This window comes from Hemitrygon akajei, chromosome 17 (genome assembly GCF_048418815.1).
Source record: "Hemitrygon akajei chromosome 17, sHemAka1.3, whole genome shotgun sequence".
Taxonomy (NCBI): Eukaryota; Metazoa; Chordata; class Chondrichthyes; order Myliobatiformes; family Dasyatidae; genus Hemitrygon; species Hemitrygon akajei.
Genome location: NC_133140.1, coordinates 91,005,830 through 91,018,768, shown reverse-complemented (window position 1 = coordinate 91,018,768; position 12,939 = coordinate 91,005,830). Strand labels below are relative to the sequence as shown.

At 42.5% G+C, this 12,939-nt stretch overlaps 1 protein-coding gene across 1 annotated transcript in view; it reads left to right on the top strand.

The window, feature by feature from the left end:
- chtf8 (CTF8, chromosome transmission fidelity factor 8 homolog (S. cerevisiae)) overlaps positions 1 to 12,939 on the top strand; it is a 159,413-nt gene that overhangs the window by 34,679 nt on the left and 111,795 nt on the right. The window lies entirely within an intron of this gene.

Sequence of the window (12,939 nt, the reverse complement as noted above, 5' to 3'; positions counted from 1 at the left end):
CCCAGCACCAACCCCGTGGCACCCAACTCACCACTGACTGCCAACCGGAGAAACACCCATTTATACCAACTCTCTGCCTTCTATTGGTTAACCAATCCACTATCTATGCCAACACATTTCCTCCGACTCCATACATCCGTATCTTATTTATTCTGTAAGTCTCTTGTGCGGCACCTTATCAAACGTCTTCTGGAAATCCAAGTGTATGACATCCGCTTGTTCCCCTCTATCCACTACATTCAGTATGTCCTCAAAGAACTCCAGTAAGTTTGTCAAACAGGACTTGCCCTTTCTGAAATCATGCTGCATCTGTCTAATGAAACCACTCAATTCTAAATGTTTCGTTATTTCTTCCTTAATGACAGCTTTCCCAACTACAGATGTTAAGCTACCTGGCCTATAATTGCCCATCTTTTGCCTACATCCTTTTTTTAAAAGTGGCATGACATTTGCTCTCTTCCAATCTGCTAGAACCTGTCCAGAGTCTAGAGAATTTGGGTAAATGATTACCAACACATCTACTATAACCTCTGCCAATTCCCTCAGCACCCTGGGATGCATCCCATCAGGACTAGGGGACTTATCTACCGTTAGGCCCTCTAGTTTGTTCAGCACTATCTCTTTAGTGACTGATTTTATCATGGTCCTCACCTCCCAGAGTCGTTCTGCAACCTGTTTTCCTCAACACTACCTGACCCTCCACCAATCTTCATATCATCTGCAAACTTGGCAACAAAGCCATCTATTCCATTATCTAAATCATTAATCATTTATCTATAGCATAAAAAGAAGCAGCCCCAATATCGACACCTGGGGAACACCACGAGTCACTGGCAGACAGCCAGACAAGGATCCTTTTAGTCCCACTTGCTGCCTCCTACCAATCAGCCAATACTCTAAAAATGTTACTAACTTTTCCTGTAATACCATGGGCTCTTAACTTGGTAAGCAGCCTCATGTGTGGCACCTTGTCAAAGGCCTTCTGAAAGTCCAAATATACAGCATCCACTGCATCCCCTTTATCTAACCTATTTGTAATCTCCTCAAAGAATTCCAACAGGTTCATCAGGCAAGATTTTCCTTTAAGGAAACCACGTTGACTTTGTCCTATCTTGTCCTGTGTCACCAAGTACTCTATAAGTTCATCCTTAACTACTGACACCAACATCTTCCCAACCACTGAGGTCAGTTTAACTGGTCTATAATTTCCTTTCTGCTGCCTTCTTTCTTTCTTAAAGTATGGAGTTACATTTGCAATTTTCCAGTCCTCTGGCACCATGCCAGAGTCCAATGATTTTTGAAAGATTATTGCTAATGCCTCCACAATCTCTATTGCTACATCTTTCAGAGCCCTAGGGTGCAGCTTATCTGGTCTGGGTGACATGTACTCTTAGGTCTGTCACCTCCTCCCTTGTAATAGTTACTGCATTTACTTCTCTTCCTTTATACATTACAACACCTAGCACACTGTTAGTGTCTTTCACAGTGAAGACTGATGCAAAATACTCATTTAGATCATCTGCCATGTCTTTGTCTCCCATTATTCTATCTCCTGCCTAATTTTCTAGCAGTCCTAAATCCACACTCATTCCTTTTACCATCCACTTTGATATTGTTTGCTAGATTGCTTTCATATTTCATCTTTTCACTTCTAATGATTCTTTTACTTGCTCTCTGTAGGTTTTAAAAGGCTTCAGAATCCTCAATCTTCCCACTAATTTTTACTTTTTTGTGTGTCGTCTCTTTTGTTTTTACATTAGTTTTGACTTCCTTTGTCGGCCATGGTTATACTATTTTGCCATTTGAGTATTTCCTTGTGTTTGGGTTCCAAGGTTGTCAAGCCGAGAAGTGGTAGTGGGGACAAGCTCCCATACCAAAAAGTGCTCCTCAGGGCATGCACCTCAAATAGCCTCTGACAACCAAGTCCAACTCCTGGCCTTCTTGTGTGGCTTAACCTCTAAGCCCGGTGGAACTGTTTCTACTGACAGGAGAAGGGGCGAAGGTGGGTCCTGGCACCTTAAAACCAGTGCTTCGAGTAGATGGAGCTCGTCAGCCTGGGAAGGCAGTCAACCTAAGAGAGGGAAAACTGTGATTTCAAACCTCTGCTGCCTTGCGGCCATACCCACTCATGGGAAAGGCTTCAGGAGTAAACCCTTAGGACAAATCTGGAGCTGGAGTCCCTAAGGCAGTCCAACGTTGCCTTCAACCTCGTTCTGGCAACTCCTGCGACGACACTAGTGCCAAGTTGTACCGGCCCTTGCCCTTCCCTTGGACCACATCAGTGGCATAGAGAGGGGAGACTAGCAGCATGGGCAACTGCCGGTCTTCCATACAACCTTGCCCAGGCCCGCGCCCTGAACAGGACACTCCAAGACTTTCCAGGCACAGATCCATGGTCTTACAAGACTAACGGATGCCACAAAAATTTATTTGTGTTTGGAATAGATCTGTCCTCCACCTTCCTTATTTTTCCCAGAAACTCAAGCCATTGCTGCTCTGCTGTCATCCCTGCCAGCAGCTCCTTCCAATTTACTTTGGCCAGCTCCTCTCTCATACCACTGTAATTTCCTTTACTCCACTGAAGTACTGCTACATCAGACTTCACTTTCTCCCTATCAAATTTCAAGTTGAACTCAATCATATTATGATCACTGGCTCCTAAGGGTTCTTTTACCTTAAGCTCCCTAATTGCCTCCGGTTTATTACATAACACCCAATCCCCAAGTAGGGGATAGCTGATCCCCAAGTAGGTTCAACAACAAACTGCTCTAAAAAGCCATCTCATAGGCATTCAAAAAATGCACTCTCTTGAGATCCATAACCAACCTTATTTTCCCAATCGACGTGTATGTTAAAATCTCCCATGACTATCATAACATTGCCCTTTCAACTCGCCTTTTCTATTTCCTGTTGTAATCTGTGGTCCACATCCAGGCTACTGTTTTGAGACTTGTGTATAACTGACAACAGTGTCCTTTTACCCTTATAGTTTCTTAACTCAGCCAACAAAGATTTAACATTTTCCAGTAGAAAAATGTGACACAGGACCAGCTATACTGGATTGGGTGTTATGTAATGAACTGGAGGTGACTAGGGTGCTAAAGGTAAAAGAGCCCTTCAGAGCCAGTGATCACAATGCGATTGAGTTGGCCAAAGTAAATTGGAAGGAAATGCTGGCAGGGATGACAGCAGAACAGCAATGGCTTGAGTTTCTGGGGAAAATGAGGGTGCGAGACAGATGTATTCCAAAAACGACAAAATACTCAAATGGCAAAATAGTACAACTGTGGCTGACAAGGGAAGTCAAAGCTAATGTAAAAACAAAAGAAAAGGCATACAACAAATCAAAAAATAGTGGGAAAATAGAGGATTGGGAAGGTTTTTAAATCCTACAGAGCAAATAAAAGAATCATTAGGAAGGAAAAGATGAAATGTGAAAGCAAGCTAGCAAACAATATCAACATGGATAATAAAGGCTTTTTCAAGTAGGTAAAAAAATAAAGGAGAGATGAGAATGGATATAGGACCACCAGAAAAAGAGGCCGGAGAAATAATAACAGGGGCCAAGGAGAAGGCAGATAAACTAAGTATTTTGCATCAGTCTTCACTGTGGAAGACAGCAGCAGTGTGCCAGATGTTGAAGGGTGTGAGGGAAGAGAAGTGAGTGCAGTTACTATAACAAGGTAGAAGATGCTCATAAAGCTGAAAGACCTAAGGGTATACAAGTCAACCGGACCAGATGAACTGCATCCTAGGGTTCTGAAAGAGGTAGTGGCAGAGATTGTGGAGGGATGAACAGTAATCTTTCAAAAATCACTGGACTCTGGCATGGTGCCAGAGGATTGCAAATGTCACTCCACTCTTTAAGAAAAGAGGAAGGCAGCAGAAAGGAAATTATAGCCTGACCTCAGTGGTTGGGAAGATGTTGGAGTTAGTTGTTAAGGATAAGCTTATGGAGTACGTGGTGACATAGGACATGGTTTCCTTAAGGGAAAATCTTGCCTGACCAACTTGTTGGAATTCTTTGACCAGGTTACAGGTAGGATCGATAAAGGGGATGAGGTGGATGTTGTATATTTGGACTTTCAGAAGGCCTTTGACAAGGTGCCACACATAAGGCTGCTTTCCAAGTTAAGAGCACATGGTATTACAAGAAAGTTACTGGCATGGTTGAAGCACTAGCTGATTGGTAAGAGGCAGCGAGGGGGAATAAAAGGATTTTTGTTCAGTTGGCTGCCAGTGATTAGTGATGTTCGCAGGTGTAGTATTGATGTGACTTGGACACTGCTGTAGATTGAACAACCACATTTATTCAACAGACTTCCATTTTTCCTACCAAGTCCTGATGTCATACGCACTCTGACCTACGAATACTCACACAATACATTACATCCCCCTTATAAAGATTTTTTTACAACACTGTGGATTATTAATGCTTTTTGAGAGAGTGATTTAGATGCATATGATATTTTTACTGAGTAATTTATGTAATTAGTTTTGCTAAAACAAGTGTATGGGACATTGGAAAAAATGTTGAATTTCCCCATGGGGATGAATAAAGTATCTATCTATCTATCTATCTATCAAAACAATGCTTCCAGGTATGCCTTTCTTACATTGCAACAACCATGACATAAACTAAAAAAAAATCTTAACTTCTTATACTGTATTCTACAAATGTTGTACATTGTATCTTACAATACTAACAGCAGTGTATTTTCTTTTACTAACATGGACTATTAAACCTTTTATTTCACACCTTGGAACTTATAACATGTGTGACTTTGCCTCAAACTGTGTGAGACTGTAGGTAGATCTAGTCTCTGTATCTAGCTGGAAGTTTGACTTGTCTCCAGACCATGTGTAACACAACTGTGACTGTGCTTGTCCTTCATCAGTGTCAGTCTCTCGAGTGACCTTTGTGTCTTTGTGGTCTGCATCACTCTTGGTGTCATTTGTTTCCATGTCTGTATATGTGGAAATGTCCTGTGCATCTGTACGTGGAAACTCCCTCTCGCCTGTCTTCAGTAGATGCTTCCTGTTCCTCCTGTAGACTCTCCATCCGGCGTGCGAACTATGAAGGATCTTGGTTGCTGATGTCTGTTCACAACCACAGCTGGTTGCCAAGTGTCTCCTCTCTGTATTCTGACATTTTCACCTGTATGCAGATCTGGCAAATGTCTTGTATGTCTGTCATAGTAGCTCTTTTGTTTTATTTGCTTGTACTTTTGCTTGTCATGTACTTGAGCATTACCTTCAGGAGTCAGTAGAGTTGTGGATGTTGGCAGTTTGGACTTCAGACGACGTCCCATCAACAGCTGTGCAGGAGAGAATCCCACACCCTCAATTGGTGTGTTGCAGTATTCAAGCAGAGCAACGTAAGGGTCACCGTTCCTGCTTTGTGCCTTCTTGAGCATGTTCTTGACAGTTTGTACAGTTCTCTCTGCTTGTCCATCAGACTGAGCGTGCCCTGGACTGGAAGTAACATGTTGAAATTCCCAGCTTTCTAAGAACCCTCTGAACTCACCACTGGCATATTGTGGACCATTGTCACTAATGACAATATCTGGAATACCATGTCTTGCAAATGTCGGCTTCATTGCGGTAATGACACCTTGACTGGACATGTCACTTAACTTGGTGATCTCTGGATATTTTGAATAGTAGTCCACACAAAGCAGATATTCTGCACCATTGTAGTGAAAGAGATCTGTGCCAATCTTCTCCCATGGTCTTCCTGGTAGTGAGTGGGGAAGCAGAGGCTCTCTTGGATTGCTGTTTTTGTTTTCATTACAGACAGCACACTGAGACACAATGTCCTCTATCTGAGTTGACATGCCTGGCCAATAGAGAATGTCTCTTGCTCTTTCTTTACATTTCACTATCCCCAGGTGTGACTCGTGAATTCTGTTGAGCATTTCCTGTCTCATTTGGTTTGGTACGATGAGTTTTGCCGCTTTGAACATTAGTCCTGATGCATAACTGATTTCCTCTTTAAATGTCCAGTATTTCTGCATTTCCTTTGGAACATCTTTGCTTTCTGTTGGCCATCCATTCATTGTAATGTCTCTTAGAATTTGCATTTCAGGATCATCTGCAGTCGCTTTCCTGAACATGTTCAACTTCTCCTCAGAGATGGGTAGCTGAGGTGTAACCCAGTTGACCTCCAGCTCTTTTCCTAGCAAATCTTCCTTTTGCTCCTTGAGGTAAGCACGGCTCAAAGCATCAGCAATGTGCAGTACTTTTCCTGGTTTATAGGTGACTGTGAGAGTGTACCTCTGTAGCCTGAGAAGCATCCTTTGCAGCCTCATAGGAGCTTGGTGGAGTGGCTTTTTGAAGATGCTCTCAAGTGGTTTGTGATCACTCTCAACCTAGATTTCTTTGCCATATACATATTGGTGGAACTTCTCACACCCATAAACTATGGCGAGTAATTCCTTCTCGATTTGAGCATATCGGCATTGACAGTCCATAAGTGCTCATGATCCATAAGCCACAGGCCTCCCATCCTGCAGTATAACAGCTCCTATTCCCTCTGAACTGGCATCCACAGACCTTGTCACCGATTTATTGACATCATAGAACTTGAGTGCTGGTGCATTGGTAACCAACTGCTTCAATGTGTCAAAACTTTTCTTTTGTTCGTCTTCCCAATGCCATTCAGTGTTGCTCTCTAGTAGCTTTCAAAGTGGAGCGCTGACCTCTGATAAATTGGGAATGAATTTGGCAAGATACTGTATCATGCCCATGAACCTCAATAGTCCTTGCTTGTCTTCGGGTGGTGGTAGCTGTACCACAGCCTTGGCCTTTTCATTATCTGGTTTTAGCCCATCAGTGCTGAGTACATGACCTATGTATTTGATCTCTGTAGTTCTGATCTTACATTAACTTTTGTTCAGTTTTAGGTTGTATTCACGTGCTCTGTCCAGGAGCTTCCTCAGTCTCTGATCATGTTCCTCAATTGTGTCACCCCATATCAGCAAATCATCAATGATGTTGACCACCCCGTCCAGGCCTTCAATTATTTGTGCCACGGACCTCTGGAATACCTCTGATGCAGAAGAAATCCTGGAGGGTAGACGCAGGAAATGATATCTCCCTACGGGTGTGTTGAAAGTGCATAATTTGGAACTTTCCTCATCCAGCTTGATCTACCAGAAACCTTGATTTGTGTTAAATACTGAAAAGTGTTTTGCATTAGGCATGCGGGAGAGTACCTCTTCAACTGTGAGCAGCGGATAGTGCTCTCTTTTGATGGCTTGGTTGAGATCTTGTGGATCCATGCAAATCCTCATCTTTTTTTCAGTGACCACTGTCACCATATTATTCACCCAGTCGGTCGGTTCTACTTGTCTTGTTATGACTCCCATCTGTTCCATTCTGTGTAGCTCCTCCACTACTTGATCCCTGAGAGTTACTGGAATCTTTCTCAGGGCATGCACGACTGGTGCAATAGTTGGTTCAATCTGGATATGGTGTTTCCCTGGTAAACATACTAATCCAGAAAACAAGTCAGCAAAGTCTTTGAGAATGTCATTTTCTTTTTCAACACCATAGATTCGCTTTACCAGCCCTAGCTTTGTGCATGTTGCTTTGCCCAGTATTGCTGGAACATGTTGCTGTACTATCTCAAACTCTATCTTGTGTTTTTGTCCTTTGTACATACAGGTGAGTGCTTTCTTTCCCAATGGCGCTGTCTTGTGGCCGAAATATGCAACAAGCTTGCAGGTGGATTTTCTCAGTCTTCCTCTGATGTCCAGTGAGTTGAATGTTTCTGCTGACATTACATTGCACTTTGCCCCAGTGTCAAGCTTAAATGTCACATTCCTCCTGTTTATCAACAGATCTTGAGTCCAATCATCTTCATCCTCCATTTCTGCATTGTCAATATTCTTGATGCCTACCTCCTGTTCCACTTCAACTGTCTCACTGTTGCCCTCACTCTGTTCCACAGCATGCATTTTCCTTGCATACTCCTGCGATTTGCAATCTTTGCAAAGTGATTTCTTTTCTGGCATAACTTGCATGTCTGACCAAAGGCTGGACATTTTCTGTATCCATGTTTATAACCACATCTGTTGCAGTTAACTTCCTTTTGAGCATCATGTGGAGCTGGCTTTGTCCTACTCTTGTCAGTTTTCACAGTTTTTATTTTGTGCACTTCAATCTCCTCATTGAGCACTTTAACCTGACTTGACGTGATCTCACTGGCACGGCAAACATCAATTGCCTTTTTTAATGTAAGATCCGCCTCTCTCAATCGCCTGCCTCTCACTTGATCATCTTGTATGCCGCATACAATCCTGTCACATATTAAAGAATCATGCAGTTGTCCGAACTCACAGTCTTTTGCCTTGTTTTTCAAATCTGTTACATAGGCGTCTATGATCTCTGTTGGTCCTTGAGCTCTTGTGAAAAACGTGTCGGATGTACGGTAGGTTTTTTCTTGGTTCGCAGTAATCTTGAAATTTTTTCTTCAACACTTCAATTTTATCTTGCTCATCATCTTGGAAGACAAACGTGTTGCAAACCTTTATTGCCTCTTCCCCCACCAAATGCAGAAACGTAGCACATTGCACTTTCTCCATCTTTTCAGCTACATTGCTAGTGCTGCAAAACAGCTCAAACTTCCAGATCCATATTTTCCAGTTCTCAGCAAGATTACCTTGTAGGCTTAAACTTGACTGTGGCTGTAACTGTGACATCTTTTACGTGTCTTCTCTTCCTTTTTTTTCCACGATTTCTTCTGACACCGTGTAGAATTGATGTGACTCGGACACCGCTGTAGATTGAACAACCATGTTTATTCAACAGACTTCCATTTTTCTTACCACGTCCTGACGTCATATGTACTCTGACCTATGAATACTCACACAATACATTGCAGCAGGGGTCGGTGTTGGGACAGCTTCTTTCTATGCTGTATATCAATGATTTAGATGATGGGCTAGATGGCTTTGTTGCCAAGTTTACAGATGATATGAGGATTGGTGGAGGGTAAGGTAGTGTTGAGGAAACAGGTAGGTTACAGAAGTATGTAGACAGATTAGGAGAACGGGCAAGAAAGTGACAAATAAAATACAATATTGGAAAATGCATGGTCATGCTCTTTGGTAGTAGAAATAAATGTGTGGACTATTTTCTAAGCAGAGAGAAGATCCAAAAAATCTGAGATGCAAATAGACTCGGGAGTCCTTGATGGCACTAGGCCTGTACTCGCTGGAATTTAGATGGATGAAGGGGGATGTCATTGAAACCTTTTGAATATTGAAAGTCCTAGACAGAGTAGATGTGGGAAGGATATTTCCCAAGGTGGGGGAGACTAGGACAAGAGGGCTCAGCCTCAGGATAGAGCGGCATCCATTTAAAAAAGAGATGCAGAGAAATTCCTTGAATATAAGGGTGGTGAATTTGTGGAATTTGTTACCACAGTCAGCTGCGGAGGCTAGGTTGTTGGGTGTATTTAAGGCAGAGATTGATAGGTTCTTGATTGGACACGACATCAAGGTTATGGGGAGAAGGCTAAGGAGGGGAAAAAACAGATCAGCCATGATTGAATGACGGAGCAGACTCGATGGGCCAAATAGCCTAATTCTGCTCCTATGTCTTATAGTCTTAAGGTGGATAAGTCACCTGGACTAGATGGACTACATCTAAGAGTCCTCAGAGATGTTGCTGAAGAGGTAACAGATGCTTTGGTCATGATCTTTAAAGAATCACTTGATTCTGGCATAGTCCCAGAGGACTGGAAGATTGCAAATGTCAATCCACTCTTTAAGAAAGGAGAAAGGCAAAAGAAAAGAAATTATAGGTCAGTTAGCCTAACCTCAGTGGTTGGGAAAATGTTGGATTCTATTATTAAGGATGAGGTTTCGAGGAACTTGGAGTGAAATGATAAATTAAGTTGAAGTCAGTATGGTTTCGGTAAAGGGAAATCTTGCCTGATACATCTGTTGTTTGAGGAAGTAACAAGCAAGGTGGACAAAGGAGAGGAAGTGGCTGCCGTTTACTTGGATTTTCAGAAGGCATTTGATAAGGTTCCACACATGAGGCTGATTAACAAGATAAAATCATATGTTGTCACAGGAAGGATATTGGCATGGATAGCGGAATGACTGAACGGAGGGAGGCAGCAAGTGGGAATAAAAGGGATTTTTCTGGTTGGCTGACAGTGACTAGTATTGTTCCTCAGGGGTCAGTATTGGGACCACTACTTTTCACATTGATTGTTAATGATTTGGATAATTGAATTGACGTCTTTGTGGCAAAGTTTGCGGATGATACAAAGATAGGTGGAGGGGTAGGTAGTGCTGAGGAAGCAATGTGATTACAGCAGGACTTAGACAAATTGGAAGAATGGCCAAAAAAATGGCAGATGGAATACAGTGTTGGGAAATGTATGTTGGTAAAAGATACAATAGTGCGGACTATTATCTAAACGGGGAAGAAGGTTAAAACTTTAGAGGTGCAGAGGGACTTAAGTGTCCTTGTGTAAGACTCTCAGAAGGTTAATTTACTGGTTGAGTCTGTGGTAAAGAAAGGAAATGCAATGTTGGCATTTATTTCGAGGGGAATAGAATGTAAAAGCAAGGAGATAATGCTGAGCCTTTATAAGACACTAGTCAGGCCACACTTGGAGTATTGTCAACAGCTTTGGGCTCCCATATCTCAGAAAAGATAAGTCATTGGAGAGAGTCCAGAGGAGGTTCACAAGGATGATTCTGGAATTGAAGGGGACAACATATGAGGGGCGTTTGGTAGCTTTGGGTCTGTACTCACTGGAATTTAGAAGAATGTGGGGGGATCTCATTGAAGCCTACTGAATGTTGAACATAGAACATAGAAAATCTACAGCACATTACAGTCCCTTCAGCCCATAATGTTGTGCTGACCATGTAATCTACTCTAGAATCTCCCAAGAATTTCTCTGTTGTATAGCCCTCTATTTTTCTAAGCTCCAATTACCTATCTAAGAGTCTCTTAAAATACCCTATTGTATCTGCTTCTATCATCATCTCTGGCAGTGCATTCCACGCACCCACCACTTTCTGTATGAAATACTTACGCCTGACATCCCCCTTGTACCTACTTCCAAGCACCTTAAAGCTATGCCCCCTCATTTAAGCCCTGGGAAAAAGCCTCTGGCTATCCACACAATCAATGTCTCTCATCATCTTATACACCTCTATCAGGTCACCTCTCATCCTCTGTTGCATCAAGGAGAAAAGGTCAAGTACACACAATGGATTCTCATAAGGCATGCTCTCCAATCCAGGCAACATCTTTGTAAATCTCAAGGATATTGCCTGGATTGGAAAGCATGCCTTATGAGAATAGGTTGAGTGAACTTGGCCTAGATAGGGTGGATGTGGAGATAATGTCTCCTATGTTGGGGGGTGTTCAGAACTAGAGAGTACAGCCTCAAAATTGAGGGGTGATCTTACAGCACAGAGGTAAGGAGGAAATTTTTTAGCCAGAGAGTAATAAATCTGTGGAATGCTCTGCCACAGACTGTGGTGGAGGTCAAGCCCATGCGTATACTTAAGGCAGAAGTAGATCATTTCCTGGTTGGTCAGGGCATCAAAGGATATGGCAAGAAGGCAGGTGTATGGGGTTGAGTGGGCTCCAGGATCAGCATTAATGGAATGGCATAGCAGACTCGATGGGCTGAATGGCTTAATTCCGTACCTATGTCTTATTAAGATGTATGGGATTCATAGTAACTTGTCTTTTTGGATTCAGAATTGATTTGCCCGTAGAAGACAGAAGGTAATTGTCAATGGGTCTTATTCTGGCTGGAGGTTCTGCAGGGATCCATACTGGGACCTCTGCTGTTTGTGATTATATATGTGACCTTGATGGAAATGTTGATGGTTGGGTTAGTAAGTTCAGAGATGATACAAAGACTGGTGGTGGTGTAGATAGCGTTGAAGACTGGCAAAGAATACATTGGGATGTGGATAATTTGCAGATATGGGTGGAGAAAAGGCAGGTGGAGTTCAATCCAGCCAGTTGTGACATGTTGCACTTCGGGAGATCTAATGTAGAGGGACAGTACACAGTTAATGGTAAGAACATTAACAGTGCTAAGGTACAGAGGGATTTTGGGTTCAAGTTCATATTTCACTGAAAATAGTTGTTCAGGTTGAGGGAGGGGTGTATGACATGCTTGCTTTTATTACTTGAGACACTGAGTTCAAGTGTCAGAAGGTTATGCCGCAGCTTTATAAAACTTTGGTTAGGCCACATCTGGAGTATTGCATACAGTTCTGGTCACCCCATTATAAGAAGGATGTGGAGGCTTTGGAGCGGGTGGAGAAGAAGTTTACCAGGATGCTGCCTGGATTAGGGGTCATATGCTAGAAGGGAAGGTCAGGCAGTCTTGGGGTTGTTTTCTCAGGATCAGAAGAGGCTGAGGGGAGATCTGATAGAGATTTATGAAAGGCAAATATAAATAGAGAGCCAGTATCTTTTCCCCAGGGTTGAAACATCTAATAGCAGACAGCAAACATTTAAGGCGAGTGGGGTAAATTCAAAGGATATACGTGGGGCTTTTTTTAAAAACTGAGTGGGTGCCTGAAATGCACTGCTAGGAGTGGTGGTGGGGGGATATACAGCAGTAGTATTCAAGAGACTCTTAGATAGGCACATGAATATGCAGGAATAGAGGGATATGGACATTGCGTAGGTAGAAGAAATTACCGGTAGTTCATTTGGACATTTGATCACTTAATTAGTCCAGCACAATATTATGGGCTAAAAGGCCTGGTTCTGTGCTGTGGACAATTGCTGCATGACCTGTTCTGTTTCTCCTGCATTTTATTTATTTCTCATTTTACAGTTCACTCTTTGGTAATTCAGATAATGTAGCAATTAGAACGACAGTATTATAACTTGGGATGTCGGAATTCAGAGTTCAGTCCCAGTGTCCTCTGTCAG